Here is a 9,401-nt window from a genome sequence, read left to right on the forward strand (position 1 = left end):
GAATTGTTACATTTTATTTGTTGATAAAAACTAATTTAGTATTCATTAGTCTGTTTCACAATAAGGAAGAATTTTTAAAAATTCACTTAGTGAAACTTATTACCAGACTTTCTCATAGGGAATTAAAATCATTTGTGGCAGTGACTCACTATACACCTTTAAAGTAAGATTGGCCAGCTAAGAGAATAATGGATCCATCAGTTTAATGAATGGCTCTTCATCTTAAAGGAATTATTTGATTTTCTACTTTCAGCGTGGGTTTAAACATATCATGTGATAGAATAAGATGGAATTGTAAATGAGGTCTTTTGTGGGTGGGTTGTAAACTTGGTTTAAGAAGTTTATAGATAACTTCTTTGGAACGAGACATATTAGACAAGACATTGCTGGCAGACAAAAAGAATGAGCCATTTTCAACTAATGGTTAAATAAAGCAGTTGGAGCCTAAAATTTTTAGAGTATAAATCATTACTATTCAGAGTAATGAGGAACAGGAGGGTGTGGGGCAGTATATTCCTGCTTTATCTGAGTGTATATACGAAGGTAAACTTTAATATGGAGACGTTGCCACTTTGAAGAGTTAGAACCAGTTATAATCTTGGGCATTGTCTGGAGAGCATCTATAAAAACAGATCAGGACAAATGAATTATGAAAAAGTGAAGGATTTACATGTGTATATATGTGCGTGGAGCAAAACAATAACTACTAATATAATTTCTTTAATAGTCAATTTATACTTATAACTAATAAAAATCTGAAAATTATTTTTCTTAAATATTAAGACAAATTCCCTTTGAACAACTTAAATTACAGACCTAGTATAATTGAATACTTCAAACCTTGAGCAGAAACAAATATAATGGTTTTAAAACACTGCCAAACTTGCATTATATCTAATCTAAAATATATTAATAATCATAAGCTAAATTCATGTAATCATTCCTTTATTCTCATATTTTCTGGAGGTATAGGAACACTTATTTGAATATGTTCTAAGGGTTTAGTTATAACTTACATCAGAAAGCTCCTCAGGGTTACTCTAAACTTACTAAGCTTAAAGGAAAAGAAATAATGACTCAGACCAGTGATGAGTCTGAGTTGTTCACTAATTGATTCTTGATCTAAGTATGGCACCTGATTTCTTCCTCCAAGGTGATATAAACCCAAGCCACTGATTCTGTTTTTACAGTTAAACTTCACTTGTAATGTTGATAAAATCTGTTACACCCATGCCTTTAGCACAGGTGTTTGTACTTTACAATCTGATGTTTCTCCTCACAATGAGGTACCTAAATTTTGTTTATCTGCAACTATACAATCCATTGTCTTATTGTGATATACTGACTTGATCTTTTAGCATTATAACTCATGCTTTATTAGTATGTTATAGATATTAGGACTAGCTAGAGATTTCCTATCCTAAGAGATAAGAGTTTGAGTCTGTTTAGTTAATTATCTTTAGGACATGAACTAATCCATTTAGGACTCACTGGTTAAACCTTTTCCACTTGGTTGAGTGTGATCAATGGCAATGAATTTTTGGATTTGTTTTTTAATCTGGTTATTGTGCTGAATGTATCTTTCTGCCTTGTTACAGTTTATGCAGTTTTTGCTTGTCATATAGAAGAGTTTTCTTTATTTACTCTTGCTTAAGTAGAAGGTTTGTATTTGTGTGTTTATGTGTATGTGTTTTATTTAAAATTTTTGTATTGAGCACCTATTCTGTTGCAGGCTTTGTTCTAATCCAGGCTTTGGAGGTAACAGTTGTGAGTTAAACAGACAAAAATCCTTGCCTTCATAGAACTAATTTCTAGAGAAGAAGATAGACAATAAAAATATATATATAAGTAAAACTTATACTATGTAAGAGTAACTTCTAAGGAGAAAAAGATGAAGGAAGAGCTGGGTGACCAGGTTGATATTTTAGATTGTGTGGCCAGGGAAGGCCTCTTTTGAAGTTAACTTTTGATTAAAGACCTGGGAGAGATGAGAGATCTGTCTATTCATGCTACATATATACACACATACACGTACACACATATACACATGTATAGCCCTTATCTACCTAACGGAAAGGAAATGCATATATGTATATGTATGTGTGTGTATATATATGTTTTATACTTTGTTCTTACTAAATTCTTTCTCATTTTATTATGCCTCTGTATTTGTGTATTGCATTTTAACATTTTTCCTTTTAGTCTCATGAACTCATGGCCTTCTACAGTCATAACACATTTTAATTATAATGTATATATATTTTTTGATGCTCAAATTATCAGAATTTAGCTATTGGGGCTACTTTAAGCTAACTCCTTGCTCCCTTCAGCACTGCTGCCCTGACATCTCTGCAAGCAACTTTACTTTCTGGCAATAAAAGGATATTCGAGACCCATCCTAAATGTTTTCTGTCCAAAGTCATGAAGTTAGCTACCTTCCAAGGAATTTAGGGAGGGAGAAAACAGGCATATACTTTTGAAATGAGATAGGCTGGGACCTGGAACCTGGCACCCTTTGCTACAGTGCGTGCACCTGGACAAATGTCTCTTGGAGAAACAGAATACAAAAAAACTATATAGGACTAAAAATAACTGCATGCATGCATAGTTGGGGCAAATTATGAACAACAAGATACAAAAAGACCAAAAACCCAACTGCCACTTCTGAGGTGTCGAGGGCAAAATCAGGGTACTGCATATAATCCCTGCACACAGCACCACCAAGGAGGTGGGCCGACCACCTAAGCCACCCTTCCAGCCTGACCCTCACCCCATTTAGGGATCAGCTCACACCCCCACGCACACACCAAGAGTGAGCAAGGGCATCTGTTACTTGTTTTCTCTCCCTTGTGGTGCAGCATGAGTCCCAATAAAGACTTGCCTGAATTTCTCATCTGGCCTCATAGCAATTTCTATTGATTAAGGAGTCCAAGAACCTTGGTCAGGAACAGAAAGAGATTATGAAATCAGAAATAGAAGTTTTCAAATAATTTTCCTCAGCAAAAAGTCTTGCTAGATGGATTTGGGGGCCTGAGAAAGAGTCTAAAGTAAGACTGCATTTTCCTTATATACTATATTTTCTATTGTTCCTCTTGCCCAAGAAGAAAACGATGGCCCACAGTAGAGCTCATTTTAATAAGAAATATATATTAATTACTCTATAAAACTTGAAGTTGTTTTAGGATTTGTGAATATTGTTTCAATAACATTGTTAAAAAACAACCATTTGAAAATTGATAATTTAAAATTGCCTCGATTGATGTAAATGAGTCAAAATGGCTAAGCTTCTTCAGGTGTGTTAAAATTCCACTTGCTCTCTTCCTCCTAATAGAAGGTTTTCTTTCCTTTTAAAAGTATTTCAGACATCTCTTCCTGAGCAAATGCAAAGGCTTTTGTGATGTATTGATAGAAGTAAATTTTCCATGGAGTCCTGTACCCTTTTAGCAGTTACTGTATTTGGATGCTAGGACTGCACATGAATTGGGGGCAAATTTGCTGCTATTATGATTGGGTCCCTTTTAGAGACAGCTGGAAAAAATGTTTCCTTTTTAGAGCATCATTTCACATTGATTCTAGTTCTTAGAATATTTGCCGTACCCTACTTTATTCACAGAGCTCAGGACAGGGAGACAATAAATTGTATGATAGAGAAAAGCAGATTGCTTGAAAACATGAGTTGAGGCTACTTTAGTGACAGAAGAATGAGTCACTTTCCTGGTCAGCTTTCTTAAGGCATTTGCGTGGGGGAATTTCTCACATGTTCTTCCAGAAAGAGTAGTGGAAGTATCCACTCTTGATTATTGGCACATGTATAGTTGTTGGCATTAGACCTTCACATGGATGTCAGGTCTTTTAGTTGGGAGAACCTGAAAAGGTGATTATACTTCTTTCAGACTCAGTTTGGTTATCTGTAAAACTAAAATAATTACAGCCTTCCATGTTTTTGTGAGGATTACTTGACTGTAATATATGTAAACAGTTAACATGGCAATTATTAATGATGAAATTAAGTAGGAAGTTGAATTGCATGCCTGAGAGCCAGCTGCTTATATGAGACAGAATTGCAAATTCTGTCCGTGTCCTATTTCCCAGTGTATGGAGTCTCAAACAGCCGTGCTCCTAGCCCTTCTTTCTGATCCCGGAGAGGGAACTGCAGTTCCAGAGTCTCTTCGGAGCTCCCTGTTGGGATATATGGGGCTGTTAGGACTCTGCCTTCTATTAAAATAGAGGCCAGGAAGTGAATGGCTCTTGGTTTTTAAATTTTGCATTTATATTTTTGGACCTCAATTCCTAGTATATTACCAAAATTGTTTAGTCTAACACTCAGTTCTTGGTTCTTCCCCCCGTCGTTCCCAATTCCTAATCTCCCCCATGGGCACATACACATCTGTGTTTGGTATGCATCCTTAAATGTGTATATATCCCCTATCAAATAAGTCATGTTGTGTGTTTGAAATTTATATTATTGGTGTTATGCTATAAAAGTGTCACTTTTTTCTACTCAGTACTATATTTTGGATTGATCATGTTCTTCTGTGCACAGTGCTGTTATGCTATTCAGTGCTTCTAACATTTGCATAGTAATTCATAGTAAATGTTTACTACTTTTAATTTATTCATTTCTGCATACAACTCCTGGCTGGCGCAAAGAACATCCTGGTATGTGTCCCCTTGTGGACCTGAGCTAGGTTAGACTACTTGCTGTAGAATATTGTGCAAAGGATTTTTTTGCACAATGTTATAAGGTACAACCAGATTACTTTCTAAAATGGCTGCAACTATTTACATTCTCCCCAAGAGCACCTCTGTGTCCTTGTAAACACTTGATAAGTTTTATCTTCCTTGAATGTTTTAGTTTGCATTATTGTTATTGACTACTGGTGAGTTGAAGCTTATATCTCTATACTTCCTCATCATTTGGACCTTCTATCAAGTGGGTCTTTATTTTTTTAGCCATGTTTATCTCTTATCAAATAGGTCATCAAATCTATTTACAAAAGTTTAGTTAAAATGTACTTGTAAGTCCGTCTGGGCTTTAGGGTTTTTCTTCTTTTGAGGGGATGTTTCTATATTATTTCAGTGTATCAGATTTATTCAAATTTTGTTTCTTGTGCCAACTTTGGTATTTTATATTTTCTAGAAATGTATTAATTTTGTTTAGGTTGTCAAATTTGTTTGCAAGTAGTCATTCATAAGATTCTTTTATAATTATTCTAACTTCATTTGGATTCTTACTCATTTTCTCATTTACACCTTTGCTCTTTTATTTTTATCAGCTTTGACAGAGGTTTACCTAACTTATTGATCATTGATCTTCAAAAAAACATATCTCTTGGTTTTGTTATCCTTTTCTCTTATTTTTCCTAATTCTTTGATTTCTTCTGCCCTTTATGTTTGTCATTTAATTCTTTTTTGAGTGTGCTCTGTCCTCTTAATCTACATTTTTGTGTTTTTTTAACATCTTTATTGGAGTATAATTGCTTTACAATGGTGTGTTAGTTTCTGCTTTATAACAGTGAATCAGCTATACATATATCCCCATATCTCCTCCCTCTTGTGTCTCCCTCCCACCCTCCCTATCCCACCCCTCTAGGCGGTCACAAAGCACCAAGCTGATCTCCCTGTGCTATGCGGCTGCTTCCCACTAGCTATCTATTTTACATTTGGTAGTGTATGTATGTCCATGCCACTTTCTCACTTCGTCCCAGCTTACCCTTCCCACTCCCCATGTCCTCAAGTCCATTCTCTACATCTGCATCTTTAGTCCTGTCCTGCCCCTAGCTTCTTCAGAAGCATTTTTTTTTTTTAGATTCCATATATATGTGTTAGCATACGATATTTGTTTTCCTCTTTCTGACTTACTTCACTCTATATGACAGACTCTAGGTCCACCCACCTCACTACAAATAACTTAATTTCATTTCTTTTTATGGCTGAGTAATATTCCACCGTATATTCCAAATCTACATTTTTGAATTGAGAATTTAGTTTTTTGTTTTCCCTGCAAATGTACTTAAGTTGTATGTTTCCCTCTACTACATAAGTTGTGTCCTACAGTTTTGGCATTTAGCGTTTTCATTGTTGTATTCTGTCCTATGCTGTTGCATTGTACATTTCCATGTTTTGTAGTTTATTTTAGGGGTTCCTCTTTAACTCACAATTTTTGGCTATCTTTTTGTTATTTGTGTCTAATGCTATTACATTAGAGGTTTATATTAATTCTTTGGAATTGAATGAGCCTTCCTTTATAGCCTCATATGTAATCAATTTTTATAACTGTTACATGTATATTCAGAAAGTATATGTATTTTGATCTTTTGAGTATAAATTTCTCATCTGTTAGGGCAAACCATTAAACTACTGGATCTTTATCAATCTGATAAGTGGGAAATCATATCCCAGTGTAGTTTTTATTTGCTTTTTTCTTATTATGAATGGGTTTGAGCTTCTTTTCTGTGAATTGTCTGTATTTCTTGCCCAATATTCAGTTGGAAAGTGACCTTTTACTTATATAGTAGGGAAGTTAGCTCCTTATTATGTGATTTGCAATTTTTTTCCAGTGTATTATTTGTTTTTCGAATTTGCTTACAGTCCTCTTTTGCCATGCAAAATTGATTTTTATGTTATCTAATTTACCAATATTTTCTTTTAAGGCTCTTAAGTTTTGATTCATATTTAAAAGGCCTACATCTTGAGACAATTTAAAATGTTTCACATGATTTCTCCTTTACTTCTGTGCTTTCATTTTTTTTTACATTTTTTAGTTTTTTGGTAAGAATCTCATTTTACCCCCATATGGCTATCCCATTTCTCAGCGTCATTTACAAATAATCCACCTTTCCCACTTATTGTAAATGTCAACTCAAGCATATACTAAATAAACAGATGTAGTTTGGTACATTTATGTATTTCCTATTCTTTTAATACCTGTTATATTAGGTCTACTATCTCTTGTCAGTTGTTTTCAGAGAGGGGTTTTTGCCATCTCTGGCTATAATTGTGAATTTGTCTGTTTTTCTTTTTTAGTTCTATAAGCTTTTGCTTTATGTGTTTTGAAGTTCTTGTGTTAAATGCCTAAACCTTTGGGATTATTAGGTACTCTTAACTAATATATCCCCGTATCATTATAAAATGAACTTCTTAGTCCCTGGCAATATTCTTTGCTCCCAAACCTACTTTATCTGGTATTAATATGCCCACTCTAGCTTTCTTTTAATTAATCTTATCATAGCATATCTTTTCCCATCCTTTAACTTTTAACCTATTTGTGTCTTTCTATTTAAAATGCATTTCTCGTGAAGAGCATACAATTGGTTATTGCTTTTAAAACTCAGTCTGCAAATCTCTGCTGTTTAATTGCAGTGTTTACACCATTCACATTTTAAAAACTGTTGAAGCGAAATTTACATAATATGGAAATAGCCATTTTTAAGTGAACAATTTAGTAGTAGTTAGTACATTCACAATGCTGTTCATCCACCACCTGTCTAGTTCCAAAACATTTTCATCATTCCAAAGTAAACCCCTTACCCATTAAGCAGTTTCTCCTCATTCTCCCCTCAGCCCCACTAAGGAAGGCAACCACTAATCTGCATTCTATCTCTATGGATTTATTTGTTTTGGATATTTCATATAAATGGAATCACACAATATGTGACGTTTTGTATATGGCTTCCTTAGCATAATGTTTTTTTTTTTTTTTAGCATAATGTTTTGCAGGTTCATCCATGTAAGCATTATTTGTACTTCAGTTTTTTTATGGTTGACTAATATTCCACTGTATGTATGTACCATATTTTGTTTATCTGTTCATTGTTGGATGTTTGGTTTATTTACACCTTTTGGCTATTGTGAATAGTGCTGCTGTGAACATGTGTGTACTTGTACTTGTTTTCAGTTCTTTGGGCATATACCTAGAAGTGGAATTGTTGAATCATATGGTAATTCTGTGCTTAACTTTTTGAGGAACTGCCAAATTGCTGTCTACAGTAGCTGAAGCATTTTACATTCCCACCAGCAGTATACAAGGTTTCCAGTTTTTACACATCCTAACACTTATTTTCCTTTTTTAAGAATTATAGCCATCGTAGTGGATGTGAAGTGGCACTTCGTGTGGTTTTGATTTGCATTTCCCTAATGACTAATGATGTTAAGCATCGTTTTGTGTGCTTGTTGGCCATTTGTATATCTTCTTTGGAGAAATGTCTATTCAAGTCTTTTGCCCAAATTTTAATTGGGTTGTTTGTCTTTTTGTTGTTGAGTCATAAAAAGTTATTTATATATATTGGATACTAGACCCTTATCCTATACATAATTTACAAATATTCTCCCTTTCTGTCGGTTATCTTTTCACTTTCTTGATAATGTCTTTTGATGCACAAAAGTTAATTTTTATTTTTAAGAAGTCCATCTTACCCAACCAATGAGATGTGAGCAAAAGGGATGATTATCATTTCTGTGCCTGCTTTATCTGCCCTTCCTCTACCCTGTTTGCTGGGAGATACTGAGAATTTTAATACTCACCTTTGCCCCAAAGATGGAAACTACTTGTTCAGGAAGGCAGAGCTATCCCACCAGTCCTGGACTGCTCGCCCTTAGACTCTTACATGAGGGAGAAATGTATGATATTTAGGTCACAGTATTTTGGGGTCTTTATTATATCAGCATAATCTACACCCTAACTTATACAACTCCAGTGTGCCATACAAATATTACCATTTTCTGTTTGTGCCATGATAAAGGTTGGGAAGCACCATGATCTGCACCATTTCTTCTTGGTCCCTTTTGCGAGCCCCTCCTCCTCAGTGTCATAAAGGGGAAAATCCTTTCTCTCCTAACCATCCAGGTATTTAGCTTATTCTGGCCCCAAGATATACACTGAATACCTTTAATTCTTGTAGAAAAGTTGAGCATATAATGGGTGTTGGCCAAAGGAAGATATTGCCTTGCCTTGGGAGGCACCTGGGGTAAATAAAGGTTGGTGGGCCCTGGTGCTGGAAGCCCCCAGGCCCTGGTGCTGGAAGCCCCCCTCCACCAACCCCCCAGGAGTCCAGCACCCATGAAAGACTGTACCTGCATTATGGGTTGCCCTGGCATAGTGTTTCCTCAAGGGTTTCCTTCCTATTTGGGAGACAAGAGCCGCCTCACCCAAGAAGACGTTCTCATTGTTTCCGCAGCCCTCACAAGTCTTTTTCTCCTGCTCTGCTTGGCCTGAGACAAACAACGATACCAGGAAAAACGAGCCTCTCAAAGTATATCTTTCAACTCTGAGCCCGGTTATAATGCAGTGAGCTACCAAAATTAACGTGAGCTGCTAGCTCCTTGGCTTGTTAGTCCCCCTGGACAAGCATCACCTGAGCGCTCCTCCCCTAGGAAGATCCTCCCACCTCTGGGGCTTGACC

The sequence above is a fragment of the Neophocaena asiaeorientalis genome, unplaced genomic scaffold (assembly GCF_003031525.2).
Source record: "Neophocaena asiaeorientalis asiaeorientalis breed wild unplaced genomic scaffold, Neophocaena_asiaeorientalis_V1.1 scaffold280, whole genome shotgun sequence".
NCBI lineage: Eukaryota > Metazoa > Chordata > Mammalia > Artiodactyla > Phocoenidae > Neophocaena > Neophocaena asiaeorientalis.